This window comes from Ambystoma mexicanum, chromosome 8, assembly GCF_040938575.1.
Source record: "Ambystoma mexicanum isolate Mex_15411 chromosome 8, UKY_AmexF1_1, whole genome shotgun sequence".
NCBI classification, from domain to species: Eukaryota; Metazoa; Chordata; class Amphibia; order Caudata; family Ambystomatidae; genus Ambystoma; species Ambystoma mexicanum.
In genome coordinates, this window is record NC_090929.1 from 510505135 (window position 1) to 510526271 (window position 21137).

The window sequence follows — 21137 nt, forward strand, 5'->3', positions numbered from 1 at the left end:
CGCACACGAGCACGCGCGCGTGCAAAGGAACTTCTCAAGACACAACTCCCCCTTCGCCCACCTCCTTTCAGAACTTCCACTCTAGGGAGTCTACCAATCTCTCTACACGGCTCCCCCCGCATGGACACCACCGCTAGCTGGCAACAGTCTCTAAGCAGTGCAACTGCCAGATCCATGAGGCCCTGTAAATGGTAGATGTTCAGCTTCATAACCGCTGCCTAACAAAGCACAAGTCTAGGAAACCCCGGGGTTTGACGCCAAAGGCCTTTATACCATGTACAGCCCTCGTAGCGTCTTATGCTTTCATGGGGGGGCGGTGGCTAAGAATGGGCCTTTCACGCTTGATTAACTGCCTGAAAAATCCCAGCTCAGGTGAAATGGAACCACAAAAGCCCCACCCCATGCGGTTCTTTATTATGGCACAAGAAGCCTTGCATGGAATAAATGGATTTCCATACGCCATTATGCTGTGTGCTTTCATGTTCAAAGTTAGAGACCGAATAAAACCCTGTGGCCAGCATCTGCACCTTAATAACACAAAACAAAAAACATGAAGAAAGAGTAAGATGCAATAGTCAAATGTTGGTGTTTAAAGTCTGGCTACACAGTAAGGATATATAGAGAAATACGTGTATATCAAGGTTTCCTCGTGTGTGTACATTTATATATGCTGTACTGCCACGATAGCAGCAGTAGAGTTAAAGTTACACTTTACACAGAAAACGACAAAAAGGAACGTCCCCGTAACCTTTGTTCTCATGCATAAAAGTCCACATAATTTGGCACGCTACTGATTTGGCCACATCCAAACACACATGCCACTTCTGGTGAAGTTTTATCAAGGTTTTCATGCCTAAAATGTTTGCTAGAAAAACGTGTTTTTCCTTGGAGGCTGACAAATGAACTATTGAACCCACAATTTCATAACTCCTTTTTTCTGTTTTTAAAAAAAACATTTTCCCCATATTCGTAGGCCTCAGGCAAGCCACTGAAACGATAACATCAGATCAGCCAAACTTGAGCTATTCTCTTTGTAAGGCGAAGAAAAGTATTGATATTTCTGCACATGTGCAGTAGATGCAGAAGGCCAAACAAAAGACCACACAAGCACCTGCCAAAAGCAAACCCAACATGGAATGCATGAGAAATGAGTACCAACCGAGCATCAACACCAAATGTACCAGTACATCCAATATGGGACAGATGCACGAAAAGGACGGAAGCAATAGAACAACTCAGGGATGCACAGCACAATGCACCACCCAAAGCACACAACTGCAAGAAAATAGGCAGCCTACAACAACACAACTCCACACCCTCATCTTTTCAACAGAAACAAACAAATGCGTGCTGGAAAAAAATGTATTGTACATGACAATATGCAGCAAGGAATGAAATGATCGATCACACTTCAACACCCCTGCATAAACCTTCCCCCACACACACACGCTGCATAAATAGCCATGCTCACACTCACTCTTGCCAGGTTAGGTTATTGAAACAAGCCACACGCACCGGACACCCACAGGGACACACAGCGATTGGACCACTAGATCTAAGAGCTGAACTTAACTTTGTTTCACACACACACACCCATACACACACCCACCCACCCACCCACCCACCCCCCCCTCGCCACCCCCACCCCCACCCCCACCCCCCAAACCCCCCGCCCCCCTTTGTCTGTTTTCTCATTTTATTTGGTAGGATGACTAAAACGTGGCCATGATTTGGCATTCAGACAGCAAAAATGAAGTTGGTTAGTCAAATGCATGCACCTATGCAGGCCTAGATGTCCACTGAAAAAGCATCATACATCTTGATGTAAAAATGAACCTACGCAAAACACTACCCTCGTTGCATTCCTGCATGCATACCGACATCAATGTTCAGTCTAACAACATCACACAGGGACCGCCTAACATCCAAATGAAAGGAGAATAGTTGCACAGTTTGTATAAAACATACCAAAACCCCTGCTATAAAATCAAAGCGAATCTTCAGCTTCATCCTCCCAGCACTCACACAGACCTCATCCAAATACAACATCACATAACAGGGCTATATTTGCAAGTGTGATATTTGTTTTAAAAAAACATTGCACTTGCACAGCACATACACACCGAAACACCCTAATCCCCACACATTACAAGGAACATTCGTACTCACCCCCTACCCTTGGTACACACAACTTGCACACATTGCATCACCAACTAGGAAAATACACTGAAACATGCTTGTGCTGATGAGAGGCAATCCTCCCAACCACCCCCTCACACTTAGTCTTAGTCACACACCAAACAAACAGAAAATAGCAAACCAAATTGGATGTACAACTCTGCAGAGGACATATAAATACACGCACAGACATCCCAACTAGATATGCATCACAAAGAAGCATTATACCCCCCCCCCCCAACCCCATCTCTCCTACCTCTCCTACCTCTCCTAAACACATGGAAAACACACCAAAAAAGATGTGTGCTAATGACAGGGAGTCCTCAATTCCACCTCGTAGAACTCAGTCTTACGCCAAACAAACACGAGATAATGTAACAAAAATGTATCATCAGCTGTGCGATAAAAAAACACATACATCACAGCTGAACAGTGCATAGAAATATACACAGAAACATTACAGCGCCCTATAACTGTGGCAGGGAATCCTCATAGCCGCCCAGCACTCTCTTACATCGCACCCCACCCCATCCCATGACAACATTTAAAAAAGCACCAAAACTCATATGACCAAATAATAGTGGCTTCTCAAACCCAGCCCCCGGCACTCAATCGCACTCCTTAAACAAACACAGAATTTCTTAAAATGAAATGTACTAATGTCAACTTTGTGAGATATACATCACAGTTGCACACCGCCTGTAACAAGACACTGAAACATCACACACAATTTTACCTAAACTGAAATGTAAAAAGACCTACGTCAGTTGCACAAAATGTAAGAAAACAAAAAATTATCACACACCTTTTAGAAAGATAGACCTTGTAGTTGCATGGCATGTTAACAAATACCTTAAAATATATCCCATGTGCTTACCCTAATATGCTGATGGACAACATACATGTCACAGTTGAACATAGAATAAAAAAACACTGCACTAAACACACACTCACCTAAAGAATACTACTGTGCCATTTCAAAAATCATGTCACCACTGAGAAGTATATATATTTAAAAAAACCAGTGCAACATCCCAAGCATGAAGCACATTTAATTTACAAGGGATATTTTTATACATCCGTCACACTTTAAAATCAGATGAAAAACCCAGCAAATCTGACCAGAACATTCAAAAATAAGTAGAAACATGTTGCTCCACTTACAGCGCAGGGAATTCTCACGGTCACTAACTAACCATCACACGTGTATTACATGACATTCCAAACGTAATATTGTATCTCACATGCAACCCCAAAACACAGCCCAGCATGCCTAATGTAAATTATCTTGCAATTAAGAAAAACCCTACACATGGTAAATGCAATCCCTTGTATATCCCTACTCATTGTAAAATAAGCACCGGCAAGCAAAAACTATAGCAAGAACAGAGTCAGCAGACCCTGCCCCACAGTTCAGAACTGGAAAGACCATAACCTGTGACCCACTTTACTAGGTAAACATTTAGTAAAGAGCCTAATTACAAATATAACATAAAACAATTATCAAGAAAATGAACTGTACAATTGTATGTTTTCCATTCTCTTACAGTACCACCACAGATAAAAGAGCAGCTCTTGAAAGAATGGACAAAAAAACCAAAGAATATGCACAGAAAGCATCACCATTATTCCTTCAAGTCCAAAAATGATATGTCTGCAAAGGTTTGTAGAAAATCATTTCTATGGTATGACTCGAGTAGTAGACCACTAAACCAGTGTTCTTGAAATTGTAAGCAAGCCCACCTGGGTTGCTCTGATGATGTCCAGGATGCCCAATGCTCTTTTAAAAGGGAGCAGGGTGACTGCTTTTGGTGCAGGCAGAGCTTCCTGGTTTCTGACATGCACAGTAGAGATGTAGCGCCTCCATACCATGCAGCAACAGTTCTATCCGAAGTGAGACTGCATGCAGGGACTTCAGAAACAAAGTATTCCTTTCTGGAGCTTGATGACCCTCCCCTCTAACCCCAGGAAATGGTGTGGCTGGTCACTTAGCATCGCGGTGTGTGTGGGGCCCCCACTCCGCCAGTCTCATTAAGTAGTTCTTCCAGAATTCTTGTGTAGTTGTTGATTTTGAGCTGGGGTTTGGCAACTTCAAGTTTTTCATGGAGTGTGTGCAACTTAATCTCTTTGCAGGCCCTGGTTGATGTTGGGGGGCTTTAATCGACATTGGTAGTGACTGTTTTTGAGTGAATATGCTGAAAGGGATGGTGGGGTGGTCTCTCCTGTGTAAGAGGAGTGGGGTGGAGACACTGGAGAAACACTTGTAAAAAAATGCCATGTAATGTATATTCTGGTGTGGTGAAGGTTCCTTCAACTAGTTGCTTGAGGTGTAAGGTGCTAAGAATTGTGATTTTGTAGCTGGGTTGTAGTCCTTTTCCATCCAAAGTCTTGTGTCTCCTAATATAGTGAGGTGTTGGCGGTCTGCAGAAGGTTAAGCAATGACATCTGCCAGGTTATCTGTAAAAATTGGGTTGCATGAAAATGGAGGTGAAACAAAGTAGAAGAATTGATTCGTAAACCGGGATGTTGTCAGACAATTTGATTTTAATGTCAATAGTGTATTTGTGTACAAGTCCAATTTCTCCTTCTGTCTTACTGATTCTGTTTGGTGAATTTCATCTTTAGCCTGTGAGCACAGCCTTGCGTATAATGATTAAGTAGTTCTCTGGGAGCCAGGTCTTCATGATGGAGAGTACATCTGTTTTCTCCTTGCAAAGAAGGTTGTATATTAGGATTGTTTAGCTGCAGATTGGGCATTGATGAGATGGCATCTGCTTCCGGGGTTTTCTTAGCAGTTCCACTGTGTTCCCTGGTTTGCTTGGGCTGTTCCTCCCTTAGCACATTTATACTTGCTGCTGCCCTAGGCCCAACTAAGTGCATGCACACTCCTCTCCCGAACTTTACTCCACCTCTGTCAGATTCTGCACCTTCACCAGATTCCGCCCCTTGACCAAACTTTGTCTGCCTTGGCCAATCTACACCCCTTCACCACCATTTTGTCCCATTTTCGCTCCATAACAACATAAGGACAATTTTAAGAATGACATGATTTCTAATCCCAAGTCAAACCTGTTACCTTCTATGTTATGGTAGTTGAAAGAGAGTTTTGATGTCTCCGCTGCCCAGAGTTTGGAGATGGCAGTGTGCTCTACAGTCAGGAGAGTGCATAAGAGGTACTTGGTGAGGCCAACTGTCTACTGTCTTTTAGATCCCCTGCTGATCTGTTCTCTCTTGGCACCGTGCACCTGGCCACCCTCTGTCCTTCGGGCCCAGGTACCTGCTCACCCTGCCATCCTCCCGCACTGCCTCCGGGCCACCCCTTGCACTGGGGTCTGTATCTGTACCCATAAAGCCACCCCCTTTCTTCCTGCACTTATCAGACCTACCCTGTCTGCTGCCTTAAACCTAGCACTTGCAAATTGCTGCCTGCATTACCACTGTTTGTTGCCTTTATTATTTATTTATTGTTATTTATCTGTTTCTCCTCTGCTTCGCACTTTCCACTTCTCCCCCCTTCCATGCACTTTTCCCCTCCCCCCCTCTCCCATGCACTTGCGCGCTCTCAAGGTCACTGGGCCTAGTAAGATCGCTGTTTTGTTCTCCCCTGTTCCCCTCCTTTGCCTTGTCGCGCTCTGAAACACTTGTGTACGAGGGCAATAGAAATAAAATATCAATCAATCAATCAGAGAACAATCCTTTATAGGAAGCGAGCAGACCATGAGCTGTCTGCCAAATGGACACAAGTGAGGGCGAATTGGAACGAGGAATTTTGGTTTTAGTACTAATATCTGGTTTCTCCTGAGTTGCCTGCTGTAAACCCATGAGGAGTACCTCCTGGTCTGTAATATGAATGCTACTGGCACCATAACTACATTTCTACATGCAGTCTTGTTAAATGTTATATTTTACATATGAAATAAATGCAAATGGTTCAGGTGCAACTTAAAACATGTTAATTAAAAAGAAGTAGATCTGTGTCTCATGGTTACAGCTCTGGTGTTAGCTGGAGCAATAAAGGAGATAACGCAAGTTACCTGCTGCAGCCCATGCACCTCTAATGGCTTGGGCCTTGCATTAATAGATGGCAAAATCACACGTGAAATGTGTAAACTCTACCTGGGCATAAACACCAAAGTGGAGTAAAGACAGTTGCAGAAGGTTCTTGGAACCTTTGGCTGTGCATTCGCACGGTGGAGTAATAGATAAGGTTGATCCTGAACATTTATGGGTGTAGAGCAAGAGCATTCCTCGCTGTGTGGTGCAGTCAGCTTTTATAAATAATTAAGTGGTAGATACGTTTGACATCATTGTTGTTTTTGTCATTGTCCAAATTACCCAACACCCCAAAAGGTGGAACTGAGTAATGGGTCGGACTATGCAGCACAACCTTACCTTTAAGTGTGTGGTTTAGGCCAAGCGTCTTGATAGCTTGCGTTTGTAGTAATTTAAACATTTTGTTAACTCTTAGACTTAGACTGTACATTTTGAGATGTGTAGTTTATGGATTCAGATGTCCTGCTGTTTGAGGAACTGTTTTACAGCAAACGTCATACCTTGTATTTAAAATCAAATTAATGTTAAGGTTACTTATAAACATAATATATGCATTGTGTGGAAGCTTTGCAGCTCTACTGATATTACTGAGTGCAACTGAACGTCATGCAAGATACATGATAAACCCAGCAGGGATGCTCTTTGCCTGCTTAGCACTGGGCAGCTTCTGTAAAGATGGTTGAATGGACATCTTGATGGGACGCCTCAGACCTTTCTTCATTACAGCTGTGAAACAGTGTGTGTGCCTTTAGCACAGTTTATTTCTCCCTCATCCTTCTATGGCTTTGGGTATCATTTCACAGGCTTCTGGATGCACTTGCACATTTAGATTTATGCTTCACCATTTTAACTACTGTCCAATCTATGTATGTATTTAGTTCACAGGTAAGAGCAATACAACATTACATAGACAATTGTGCACATCTGCAGGCCAAAGCTATTTCAAGGAATCACCATGAGAAAATGCGCAAACATTTGCTAACAGTACTAATTAACAGGTGGCAATGCATCACTCATTTTGCTTTGTTTCAGCCATGCCCGATGGATATATTGGGATGCAAAATATACAATTGTCAAACAGCGAGCATCCCTACAGTAGTTTAGGGCATCCTCAAGTGGCGAATTCCATTTAATCTAAGGAGTGGTAGCAGATATTTTTCTCGATAGCCTATATAGCCTTCGCAAAGCAACAGAAAATGAATAATAGATTCTTCTATTGCCCCACAGACCGGGCAGGCTTTGCCACTGTCCCTCGCCAATTCTGCATGAAAGTTCTAACCTTTAGGGGGTTACAGCGAAACTGGATATATAAGGTCCTAGCATATTAACAGACTAATCATGTCCAAATAGGGCTCAAACCCCAAATCAGGTTTGCACTGTTGGTAAAGTGGCTCTGTACTTAGAGAGGTGTATTCCTCTACCAACCTACCTCAGGAACGAATACCTCCTACGGATTTAATCTGCTGCCTCATGGTGTTAGTCATCAGTTCAGGAGACCTCCAGTTCTGGTCCATATCAGGGATGTCATTTGGGGGTCGCAGCGGCAACCCCTGTTGTCTCGCTTGCTACCCATGTGGTCTCACTTGCTACCCCTGTATTAAAAAACAACACACAAAAAAACAGAAGCTCCTGGGCACTGGAGTAGCGGGGTTCCCCGCAGCCCCGACACATCCGGTCTGGGGGCTAGGGCTTGCAGCGCCAAAAGGAAGCGCTCAGTAATGGTCAGAGCTGACAGTGACATGTGGCATGTGTCACATGCCACGTTCAGCTCCAACCCCCTTCTCCTCCGGATTCCTCATGGCTCATATACAGGAACCAGGAAGCTCTGCCAGCTTCCTGGTTCCTGTTTGTGAGCAGCGTGGAGGAGCCAAGGGTGGCCTGACGTGATGGGCTGAAGCTGGAAAAACAGGTAAGCAGGATTTTCTTTTTTTAAATGTGATGTGTATTTTGCATGTGTGAAGTGCATATCAGATGTATGTATGTGACATGGGTCAGTGAGTGGTGGGTGAATGAGAAGAAATGTGATAGTGTCTGTTTTTGAATGTTCTGGGTGGGTGTGTGTGTGTGTGTAGATCATGCAGTGAGAGTGGATATAAGAGCAGATGTATGAGTGAGTGACTGGTGAGTGAATGAGAATGAATCTGATAGTGTGTGTTTAAATGTACTGGGTGGATGGATGGATGCCTGTGTAGAGAATGCAGTGAGAGTGAATGTAAGAGAAGGTGTATGGGTCAGTGAGTGGTGGGTGAACGAGTATGAATGTGATAGTGTGTTTCAATGTTCTGGATGGGTATAGGTCTGTGTGGGGAATGCAGTGTAAGTGGACGAGAGAGGTTTATGGCCGAGTGAAGATGGCTGAAATGAGAGCACCTGCAAACACAAATGTTAGACGCATCTGAAGGTCGTGTGCCCTCACTTCCTGCAATGTCACGTGGGACTGGGGTCAAAGGACATCACTTACTGTGATGTCATCAGAGGTCAAGGGTCGAGTGGTGTCACTTCCGCTACCCCAGGCATTTTGGTGAAATGACATCCCTGGTTCATATTCAATTTAGACAATTCTGTTATTACAATTTTGAACCAATGTAGAGATTTTGACCCAGGTAAATACAGAACGTGCACCATTCCCTCTATATAAATAACCACATTTGGTGAGGTCCATATCCTTGTCCAGAATAAAGGGGGTTTTAATCTAGCTTCCAAAAACATACCGTTGCTAGGCAAAGAACTAAGTAACATAAGTTGCATCTTTAAATATGTCATCTCTGCTATGGCTAGGGATTTCACTTCTACGTGGCCCCGTAGCTCAGTACCATATAATGACGCAACTGCCTGCTTCTGATGTAGTTTTAGGCCTGGGCCAATTGCGCCACTATAATGGATTCAATGGAAACGCCCTATTCCACCTCAGTACTTTTATTTCATGTTGCATCATATGGGTGGCCACAGGCCTCCGAAATGTGGGGCTGGGGAGGAAAAGTAGTACTTGTTTCTGAACTTCATTTTAGTGCCCACCTGTGAGAGCCCTGTGCTTGAATTAAGCATAGGCATGCATTTAAACTTGTAAAATGACGCATACTTTTTAACCTTTACATTTCTGGAGGGAAAACACACATTTCTGTAATGGTATAAATGTGTATTTTCACATAAAAGTAATTGCTTAACAGAATGTATGTGCGTGTTGATTAACACAAACTCCAATGATAATGGGGTGTGGCACCAATAAAACCAATGAGGTGCTGGCTGTTTTGCACATAAAGTAGCATTCTGGGAACATAGGAATGACCAAAGAGGTTTATATCTTCAGCTATGTATGTGAGAGTTGCATGACTAAATCGCTGAATACCTATCAAGCATATATACAAGTTTGGCCAGCAAAGACGTGAGCAGTCAGAGTGCAGTGACTGCTAACAGCTTGATATCACTCACACTTTGTTGTGGATCAGTCAGAGTCCGCGAATCGAAACTAACTTTAATTAAAGAAAAAGGTAAGTCAAATTAAATAAACTGCTACAGAAATGTTTTAACAGTGGCAATCCTCTGCCCTAGGCCTGGGCCTAGTTGGCCCCATTGTAAATATATCATTGTTGGGGGGTGTGAGCTTCCAAGAACTTGGGAGTGCAGTGACTGCTAACAGCTTGATATCACTCACACTTTGTTGTGGATCAGCCAGAGTCCGCGAATCGAAACTAATTTTAATTAAAAAAAAAGGTAAGTAAAATTAAATAAACTGCTACAGAAATGTTTTAACAGTGGCAATCCTCTGCCTCTGCCCTAGGCCTGGGCCTAGTTGGCCTCATTGTAAATATATCACTGTGGGGCGGTGTGGGCTTCCAAGGACTTGTGAGTGTTGCAATAATCTACGAAGAGGCAGAGCAGGTTTTTCTTGGTGTTTTATATTACCATAATTTAAAATGGTAATCTAGTTGTGGAACTGCTGTTCTCTGTGCCCAGAGAGACACAGCATCTCCTCACTGATGAAGCCAAACAAGGCAGAAAGACATGTCTGGGGTTGTTGCTGGTATGCTTGTTCAGAGGAGATTTGCCAAGCATTTCAGTGCTGTACTGTGCTTGCGGGTGGGATAAAACTGGTCTGCTAATGAATATTTATCCTCTGCTGAGTCAGAGTGGTCTGAAACGTGATTATAGACTCTCCTGGAGGGGGCACAATTCCACAGAACAGGCTGTTTAATCCATCTTCATCCCAGTGCAGAGGCTCTCACATTTCTGCCTAATTTTGATAGACTTGGGGTTCTAACGTTAGGTAAGAAGGGTAATTGATGCACAACTTCACTTCAGTGATAGCAATCAACAAGGAAGACACCTATGACTGGGGTTGCAGTTGGTACTCTTGTTCAGAGAAGAACTGCCTACCATTTCGGTACTGACTGTTCTTGAGGGAGGGTCTAGACTGATAAGCACATAGATATTAGTTCTCTTGTAAGTCACAGTAGCCCAACAGACGACCGTAGACTCTGCTGAGTTGGTACCGTCCCACAGAGAAGCCTACTTAAGCGTGTTGTCCAAAGTTCCAAAGTAGAGGGGCTTCCACATTTTGCCCATCTTTTTTAGGGGTAAGGTTGGTTGTCTTGGCTCAAGTGACAGTTGGTGGTCGGGTGATTTAGAATCCGTTTCTGGTTCTTTGTTTGGTGGTAAGGGTCCATAGATAAAGATTATTTTCTGGTCTCTGTTGTGTCTCTGGTTTTGTAGTGATTCTTTGTGTGCTGTGTTGACAGCTTGAGATGAAACACTGTCATCTGTTACGAGTGTGGCCAGGAGGCTGACCGGGTCCTTTTAGATGAGGAGTGTCAGGGGTCATTTAGGTGCATTATGAAGACTTACCACTAATGTTTCTCGTTGATGGAAGTACTGGTGTTGTGGTAGAAGACTCTTGAGCTTTTTTTTCCTGTACGTTCACTTGTATCCCGCTACAGGCCATTGCGTGTCCCTGCTGTGTGGTAGCACAGGATGCTTTTCGGGGATTATGGAATGTTAACTGCTAAAATGGTTGCAGTTAAGTGGTGTTGTTGCCTTAGGAATACGGTTTCAGTTTTGAAGCTAGTGCTCACAATAGGACAACAGTGAATGAAAATACTGTGCACCTCATATAGAGTTTAGTGGTGACGGAAACATGGGGTTGAAATGACAGTAATGAATTTACCAACACTTTCTTGCCAGTGTCCTGCACCACCAAATTCTGGCTTTGGAGGTAATGTGTAGGATTTACCTCCAGTATATAGCTGGAATTAAACCCCCCACTTTGCCTTAAAAAGAATTAGGATTTGCCATGGTGAATTTACCCCAAGTGGTACATCCTCCAAAATCCCCATGGAGTCCTTTGGACTCCAGACATTATGACATGTTCTGCTGTTACCCTACTTATAATCTGGAAGCAATTCCACCGGAACAGGTGGAGGAAAGAGTAAACAAGCTTAGTGGTGATTTAATTGGAATTACAACCACTCTTGTAACAAGCCTTGGTGTTTTTCCCAATCTTTCAAAGTTTGATCTTGAGTAGGATAACAGAAGGCAAAAACTCACAGGCCGATTCATGGAATTAATGTGTGCCGAAAAAACGGCGCACGCGTGCAAAAACGTGCGATTCGCAGTGAAATAGCGAAAATCGCAGCGCAAGTGCGATTATCGCACAGAAAACATTGCACATCAATTCATGGAAGTCCGTGCACGCGCAAAATGTGGGATGTGCGCTGAAAAAGTGCGCTGCGCACGCTGGCGCACAGGTCATCGAACGCTGTGCGATAAGGCCACAGCGAATTCGCACATAGCGCGGCGCACATAACAAAAGTAGGCGTAACACGGGGCGTCACACGCAGAATGGGGAACAACTCGTGAAAATGTGGGCGTCACGGGGGAAGTACAGGAGGCAAGTGCGCAGAACGCCCACACGCTCGCCTACAACACGTATTCATGGAATCGAATAGGGAAAAACAGCGCACGGCCAAAGACGCGCACAGGCCCATACATGTCCGCCACACGAAAGCAGGCGGTAGCGTCCCTGCGCAGGAAAAAAATGTGCGCCAAAGTCCTACACGCGCGAGAAGGCCCACACGCGATCGGGCCTGGGGGAGCGTGTGCGTGTATTTCAGAGATGTGCGCGAGAAGTTCCACACGCGATTGGCCTGTGCGCGTGTATTTCAGGGGTGCGCGAGAAGTTCCACACGCGATCGGGCCTGGGGGAGCGTGTGCGTGTATTTCAGAGGTGCGCAAGAAGTTCCACACGCGATCGGGCCTGGGGGAGCGTGTGCGTGTATTTCAGAGGTGCGCGAGAAGTTCCACACGTGATTGGCCTGGGCGCGTGTATTTCAGGGGGGCGTGAGAAGTTCCACACGCGATCCGGCCTGGGGGAGCGTGTGCGTGTATTTCAGAGGTGCGCGAGAAGTTCCACACGTGATTGGCCTGTGCGCGTGTATTTCAGGGATGCGCGAGAAGTTCCACACGCGATTGGGCCTGGGGGAGAGTGTGCGTGTATTTCAGAGGTGCGCGAGAAGTTCCACACGCGATCGGGCCTGGGGGAGCGTGTGCGTGTATTTCAGAGGTGCGCGAGAAGTTCCACAGGCGATTGGCCTGGGCGCATGTATTTCAGGGGTGCGCAAGAAGTTCCCCACGCGATCGGGCCTGGGGGAGCGTGTGTGTGTATTTCAGAGGTGCGCGAGAAATTCCACACGCGATTGGCCTGTGCGCGTGTATTTCAGGGGTGCGTGAGAAGTTTCTCACACGTGATTGGCCTAGGCGCGTGTATTTCAGGGGCTCGCGGGTGTTTTTACACGCGATCGGGCCTGGGGGAGTGGGGTACGTGTATTTCAGGGGCTCGCGGGTGGTTTCACATGCGATCGGGCCTGGGGGAGCAGGGTACCACTCACCGTCTGCCTTGCGTGTAGAAGAACGCGTAGCCAACACCCACCCGCTGTGAAGTAATAGCGTGTGAACCCCAACGCCTGCAAGACACACGCACCGCACCCCATGAAAAGCAACGCCCGTGCGCGATACGTCACAGACACGCATACGCGCTAAGGGCCTTTGGTCCAATGGAATCGCGTATGCTTGCTGACGCGCTTACACGCTAAGGGCCTTTCCTCTCAATTCACACGCTGACGTGCAGAATTTTCACGTGCCAAATCACTCCGTATCAAGCTGGCCACGCGTAAGCACACGGAAGACCACGCTCCTGCCCAGAAGGCCGAACTACTGCCCCCCAGAGCCCCGAGCACGCTCCCACCTGCCATCTGCTGCTGCCCGACTGCCTGCTGCCCACGTGCCCTGCCATTTGCTGCCTGCACATCAGCCAGGGGTGCTGTTGCTGTGACCACCCCTGCTGGAACCGAAGACTCCCGACTGGGATTCCATCGCTCCACAGCCCAGCCCCAGGACCCAGTTGCCCACCCACTCCTGCCTCTGGGGTTGTCATGTCGGGCACTGCAACATCTGGCACCACTGACAACCCCCGGCCAGAGAGGCAGAGGGGCACCAGCTTCAGTGCCACCGAAGTTGGTGTCCTGGTGGAGCAAGTCCTGGGGCAGTATGATGCCCTCTTCGGAAGTTCCTGCGCCGACAAGGAAGGACGGACTCTGATCTGGACTGACATCGTGACTGCCATCAACGTGGAGGGGGTGGCAGTCCGCTACTTCCAACATGTCAAGAAGGGCTGGGAGGACTTCAGGTCCAGGACCCTGAACAAGGCCCGGCGCCTCTTGAAGGCAGCGTATGCCAAGGGGCGCCGGGGCCACTTGTCAGAAGATCAGATGAGGGTCCTGGAACGCATATCCCCAGCGCTCCATGTCCAGGTCCTTGAGAGGCAGACCCGTCTGGAGTCGAGCGGTAAGTGTACATGCATCCTGATTGTGAGCTGTGCGTGTGGTGATGTTTCAGTAGTGTGCAGGTTGCACATCTGTTTGTATGGGGTTGAGTATGGGTGGGGGTGTACAGGGCCGTGGGGCTAACACATGCGAGGGCTGTAATGTGTGAGACATGGATGGTGCTTGTGTGTGTAGGCTTGCATGCCAAATGCAGTTGTGTGGGCACACATGTTTGGATGAATGTGTATGTAAGTAGACATGTCCGTGATCTCACGCATGTATGTTGTTTTCAGCTGCATGTATCAGCACTGTGTACATGTGCATTTGTGTGTATTTGACAAGGGTGCAACAGTGATGCAACATGGATGCATGTGACAGCGGGATGTGGAAGCCTGATTGGCAGATGTGACATGGATGGCCATCTGAACACTGCGACACTTGGCAGAGGTGTACACATGCATGCAAGTGTGGTGGTGTGTGTACATGTGTGGTGCACTTCCTGTGTTGCATGTGATGTCTGGCTCAGCTTTGCCTGCTCATGCTGTTGTATGGGTATGGATGGTCCTGGCAGTTGCGATGATGGCTGTGGTATGGCTCATGTGTGCGAGTTGAAATGACATGTGTGTTGGGGATTGTGATGGCATGTCTGAGGTTTGCCAATGCCACTCATGTACAACTGTCATGTGTGTATGTGTCCATTGTACAGTTCCCTAATGCCTGTGTTTTATTTCTCCATGTCTGCAGCGTCAACTGATGAAGAGGGCGGAGAAGGTGCTGTGGAGCACAGCAGCGGGGATCCCACCGCTAGCCGGAGACGCAAGGCCCGGCTCCCCTCTCATGTTGCCATCTCGTCGGGGAGTGAGGAGTCGGGTGCCGCGTCCCAGGCCGCAGCTGCCGGGGGGAGGTCCAAGAGGCGGAGGTTGGAGTTGGACTCCTCGGCAGCAGAAGGGGCAGCTGGGACCCCACAGGGCCCAACGGGGGAGGATGGCACGGAGTCATCCAGGTTGGTGGGGGGTTTGGTGGAGGAGGACGACGTGCAAGCAACAGAGACGGGGTCTGGAGGTGGGGATCCCACTGGTGCTAGTGGTGCAGTGCAGGACCAGGGACAGGAGGCAGCACAGGCCGCCGCGGAGGTGCCTGTGTGCAATCCTGTCCCTGATCCTGTCCCTGCATCATCTTGCACCAGCAGGGATGCCTACGTCCAGACCCGTTTTCAGAAAGGGGATGCGCAAACGACAACTGGCCTTCCTCTGCCTGTGGACGTGGCTATCCGGGTCCGGGTTGAGCCTGTCCTGACTGGTGTGGCGTTGCGTCAACGGGCCATGCGAGGTGACCTGCAGTCTTTTCATGAGGAGACTGCACGTCATCTTGAATGGCTCGTTGACCACGTCAGCCTGCTGGGACAGGTCACCCAGGCCGGATTCCTCCGTTTGATGGGGCTTGCTACGACCCCCTCCTCAACTGAACCCCCTACGCGCCAGTCGTCCTCCGTGCCATCTTCCCACCCATCAGTCACCTGGGTGCCCTGTGGAGCTGCCTCTGACGGTGCGGCTAGGCTGGTGGAGGAGGCATCCCTGCCACAGTCGGGAGTCGGACGTCCAGCAGGGGTGGCCACATCAACGACTGCACCCCAGCCGGCGGAGGATGTGCAGGCAGCAGGAGGCAGTGCATGGGCAGAGGCACAGCAGCAGCAGCAACGTGGTGGGAGCCATGAAGGCTCGGGGCCTTCAACATCGGAGTGGCAGGCATCGGCCGGAGGGCAGGAGGACCCAGGATACAGAGTGTCTACCGTGTGGCAGCGGTTGGGCCACACCATAGATGCGGAGCGGCAGCGGGCGGAAGAGGCACGGCTCACAATGGTCAGGGCGGAGAACTCCATGCGGAGGGCCCTGAGGCGGGCCGAGTGCTTCGAGGCAATCCGCAGGGGGTTGGAGGTGGACACGTCGACAGCCCTGCGGACCCTCGGGCCATGGAGGAGGACCGCCTCCGGGACATTGAGCAGGAGTTCGATGATGCCCTGGGCCGGGACATCCAAAAGTGAGCCGTCAGACTAGCCCGCTGCCCTTGTACATAGTTATGTAGGTAGTGTTAGGTTTCCTTTGTTTTTTTATTTATTTTGGACCTTTTGGACATTGGCCACATTTTTGTATATAGTTTATTTTATTAGTTAGTGTTGTTAGATAGGTTTCATTTCTTTTGTTGGGATAATGGACCCTGGCTTGTTCGTCTGTACATAGTTCACTGTTGGATTTAATTTTTCTTTCACAATTTACCCATGGAGCAATGGCTTTCAATTATTATTTCCCATTGGATTTGCTTTTGTGGACAGTGACTTTGGACACCATTACTTTGGATTATGATTTTTGGTTTTGCTTTGTTTCACGGACATGCTTCTTTTCATTTTTGTACATTCCCATTTCTGTTTCTTTATTTTTGAATCTATTTATGTTTCCTTTAATACATATTTTTTTATCGAACTTCAATGTGTAGTATCATCTCATTGGTTTCATGCATATCATGATATGGGTTTTGAGATTCACTGACACCCATTGGGTGTATGTGAGGGACATGTGTTTGTTTCGAAACTTGCAATTGGTGTTCTGTCATGTAATTGCCATTTCTGAGTGGGTGGATGCAATACTCGGGTGGGTGTTTTGCATTTGGAGGCTGACCATAGGGACCAGGGATCTAGATTGTGATGACATGTTGGCTGGGGAACATGAGTTGGGGCCTGCTGGCAGGTGCCCCACAGTGCTGGGGGGTGGGGTGGTGGGAGACATGGGTGGGGGCCTGGTGGAGGGTGCCCCTGCACTGCTGGGGGGTGGGGGTGGTGGGAGACATGGGTGGGGGCCTGGTGGAGGGTGCCCCTGCACTGCTGGGGGGTGGGGGTGGTGGGGAACATGAGTTGGAGATGGGTGGGGGCCTGCTCGCAGGTGCCCCACAGTGCTGGGGGGTGGGGGTGGTGGGGAACATGAGTTGGACATGGGTGGGGGCCTGCTGGTAGGTGCCCCACAGTGCTTGGGGGTGGTGGGGAACATGAGTTGGAGATGGGTGGGGGCCTGCTCGCAGGTGCCCCACAGTGCTGGGGGTTGGGGGTGGTGGGGAACATGAGTTGGACATGGGTGGGGGCCTGCTGGCAGGTGCCCCACTGTGCTGGGGGGTGGGGGTGGTGGGGAACATGAGTTGGACATGGGTGGGGGCCTGCTCGCAGGTGCCCCACAGTGCTGGGGGGTGGGGGTGCAAGGGGACATGAGTGGGACATGAGTGGTAGCCTGCTGGCAGGTGCCCCGCAATTCTGGGGGTGGGGGTGCAAGGGGACATGAGTTGGTGATCATTAGTGCAAGGAGACATGTGCCTTTGCTGGGGGGCATGCCCATGTTGGGTGGGCTGCCTGCGGGACATGACCAGGGATGCAGGGTAGTCCCCTGTGGTGTGGGCTGCCTGCAGGGGCCGTGGAGGGTGTACAGGGAACACCTGGGAGGACCCACACTGCCAAATCACATGTAGGATTCCCCGGCACCCCTGGAATACACGTACCATGCTGAAATTGCGTGTGAAACTTCCCGCGCACCCCTGAGATATATGCGCCCAGGCCAATCGCGTGTGGAACTTCTCGCGCACCCCTGGAATACAAGCACACAGGCCAATCGCGTGTGGAACTTCTCGCGCACCTCTGAAATACGCGCGCCCAGGGCAATCGCGTGTGGAACTTCTCGCGCACCCCTGAGATACACGCGCCCAGGCCAATCGCGTGTGGAACTTCTCACGCACCCCGGTAATACACGCGCACAGGCCAATCGCGTGTGGAACTTCTCGCGCACCTCTGAAATACGCGCGCCCAGGCCAATCGCGTGTGGAACTTCTCGCGCACCCCTGAGATACACGCGCCCAGGCCAATCGCGTGTGGAACTTCTCACGCACCCCTGAGATACACGTGCCCAGGTCAATCGCGTGTGGAACTTCTCGCGCACCTCTGAAATACACGCGCCCAGGCCAATCGCGTGTGGAACTTCTCGCGCACCCAGGCCATTCGCGTGTAATACTTCCCGCGCACCCATGAAATACACGCACACGCTCCCCCAGCCCAGATCGCGTGTGAAACTTCTCGCGCACGCGTGTTCCTGACACCCGTAATACGCGTTCCCTGCTTTGCGTTTGCTGTTTGCCAGTCCGGTAAACTGGTAAAGGGTCAGCGCAGCCCTTTGCGATGGTTTTGCCATCTTGATGGCTTTTCCTTGCGCGAGGGCGTTCTTGGCGGCGTAACTGGCGCTGCTGCAGGGTCGCTGCGCCATTCTGCGCCACGTCTGCTTTTGGAGGTGAGAATCCATGAATACGCTGTGCGCGGAAATTGATTTTATCGCACGCGGCTGGCGCAGACATTCGCACGGGCACGCTGTGCGCCAACCGCGTGCAACACTTTTGAGAGGAATTACATGAATCGGCCTGACAGTGTGGTCTTGAGGCTTTGGGCAGCTCATGTTCACTGTAGGATTACAGAGGTTAATAAAAACGGCATGCCAGTAGCTAACGTGGGAGACTAGAGTGCTGAATTATAGTTGGAAAAAAAAATAATGTTGGCTTAAGGGAGCAAAATTGCATGAAGCAACAATACATATTGGTAGCAAATAATTTGGGAGCCCAGGAGGCAAAAATATAGGAAAAAAATAATGTGGGATCCAGGGGGTCTAAATAACAGGATGCAACAATACATGGTGGCAAAAATCAATGAGGGATGCCAAGGAGCAAATTCAGTGGGGCAACAATTAATGCAGGATCACAAAGATCAAAATCACAATGGGGCAACAATAAAAGCCGGGAACAATTGATGGCAGATTAAAAGGAGCAGAATCACAGAGGGCAACAATACATGTGGGACACCAGGGAGAAAAATCACACTAAATGAACAATTAATGTGGGAGACCAGCGATCAAAATCACTGATTCAAAACAATGAATGTTGAACAGCAGGAACAAAAATTACAGTGGGGCAAAGATTCATGTGAGACAAATGAATGTGGTATACCAGGGATCAAAGTCATAATGGGGAATCAAGAAATGTGTGAAATTATTGATGTTGGGTGACATGGAGAAAATGGATGTGGGGGACCAGAAAGCAATATCGTATTGGGTGAACTATTATGGTGGGCCACCAAGGAGCAAAGTCCGGTAAGAGAGAGTTTATTTGTGTGAGATCAGAGATCAAAGTCACAGTTGGCAAACATAAACATGGGACACTAGTGAGAAACATTGCGAGGGGCAAAAATTAATGTGGGCAAAATATAATGTGGTACATCAGGAAATAAAATCAGAATTGTTCAATAATTAATGTGAGAAGAGAGGGAAAAAACAACAATGGGGCAACAATTAATATAAGTCAACAGAAACCAAATTTGCAGTGCAGTGACAATGGATGTGTGGGACATCAAGGACCAAAATAAGATAAGGACCACAACTGATGTGGGCCACAAGAAGAAAATCACAGGGGACAACATTGACAGGGTAATTCATAGAATTTCGCACAAAAGTGGCGCACGCGGCTGGCGCATAGTGTCCGCGTGCAAATCTCTGCTAAAATCCATTTCCACGCACAGCGTATTCATGGATTTTAGCTACCAAAACCAGCCGTGGCGCACATTGACGCAGTGACCCTGCAGCAGCGCCAGTTACGCCCCCAAGAACGCCCTTGCGCAAGGAAAAGCCATCAAAATCCCCAAACCAGCACAAAGGGCTGCGCTAACCCTAAACCAGTATACAGGGCTGCCACACAGCACACGGCAAGCGGGGAACGTGTATTTCTGGGGTGCACGGGAAGTTACACACGCAATTTCAGCAGGGTATGTGTATTTCTGGGCATTCGCGGGATGTTTCACACGCGATTCCAGCAGGGTACGTGTATTTCTGGGGTTCGCGGGAAGTTTCACACGCGATAGGCCCTGTGCGAGTGGGGTACGTGTATATCTGGTGTGCGCGGGAAGTTTCACATGCGATTTCAGCAGGGTATGTGTATTTCTGGGGTGCGCGGGAACTTTCACATGCGATAGGCCCTGTGCGAGTGGGGTACGTGTATTTCTGGGATGCTCGTTAAGTTTCACCCGCGATTTCAGCAGGGTACGTGTATTTCTGGGCTTTGCGGGAAGTTTCACATGCAATTCCAGCAGGGTACGTTTATTTCTGGTGTTTGCGGGAAGTTTCACACGCGATAGTCCCTGTGCGAGTGGGGTACATGTATTTTTTTGGTGCGCGGGAAGTTTCACACGCGATTCCGGCAGGGTACGTGTATTTCTGGGGTTCGCGGGAAGTTTCACACGCGATAGGCCCTGTGCGAGTGGGGTACGTGTATTTTGGGGGTGCAGGGGAGTCCTACACGTGAATTGGCAATGTGGGTCCTCCCAGGTGTTCCCTCTACACCCTCCACGACCCCTGCAGGCAGCCCACACCACAGGGGACTACCCTGCACCCCTGGTCATGTCCCCGCAGGCAGCCCATCCACCATGGCCATGCCCCCCAGCCAAGCCACATGTCACCTTGCACTAGTGATCAACGTATTACCCCCTTGCACCCCCACCCCCCAGCAGTGCAGGGCACCTGCCAGCAGGCCCCCACTCATGTTCCCTTGCACCCCCACCCCCCAGCAGTGCAGGGCACCTGCCAGCAGGCCCCCACTCATGTCCCCTTGCACCCCCAGCAGTCAGGGGCACCTGCCAGAAGGCCCCCACTCATGTCCCCTTGCACCCCCACCCCCCAGCAGTCAGGGGCACCTGCCAGCAGGCCCCCCTCATGTCCCCCAGCACCCCCACCCCCCAGCACTGAGGGGCACCTGCCAGCAGGCCCCCACTCATGTCCCACTCATGTCCCCTTGCACCCCCACCTCCCAGCAGTGCAGGGCACCTGCCAGCAGGCCCCCACTCATGTCCCCTTGCACCCCCACCCCCCAGCAGTCAGGGGCACCTGCCAGCAGGCCCCCACTCATGTCCCACTCATGTCCCCCAGCACCTCCACCCCCCAGCAGTGCAGGGCACTTGCCAGCAGGCCCCCACTCATGTCCCCTTGCACCCCCACCCCCCAGCAGTCAGGGGCACGAGCCAGCAGGCCC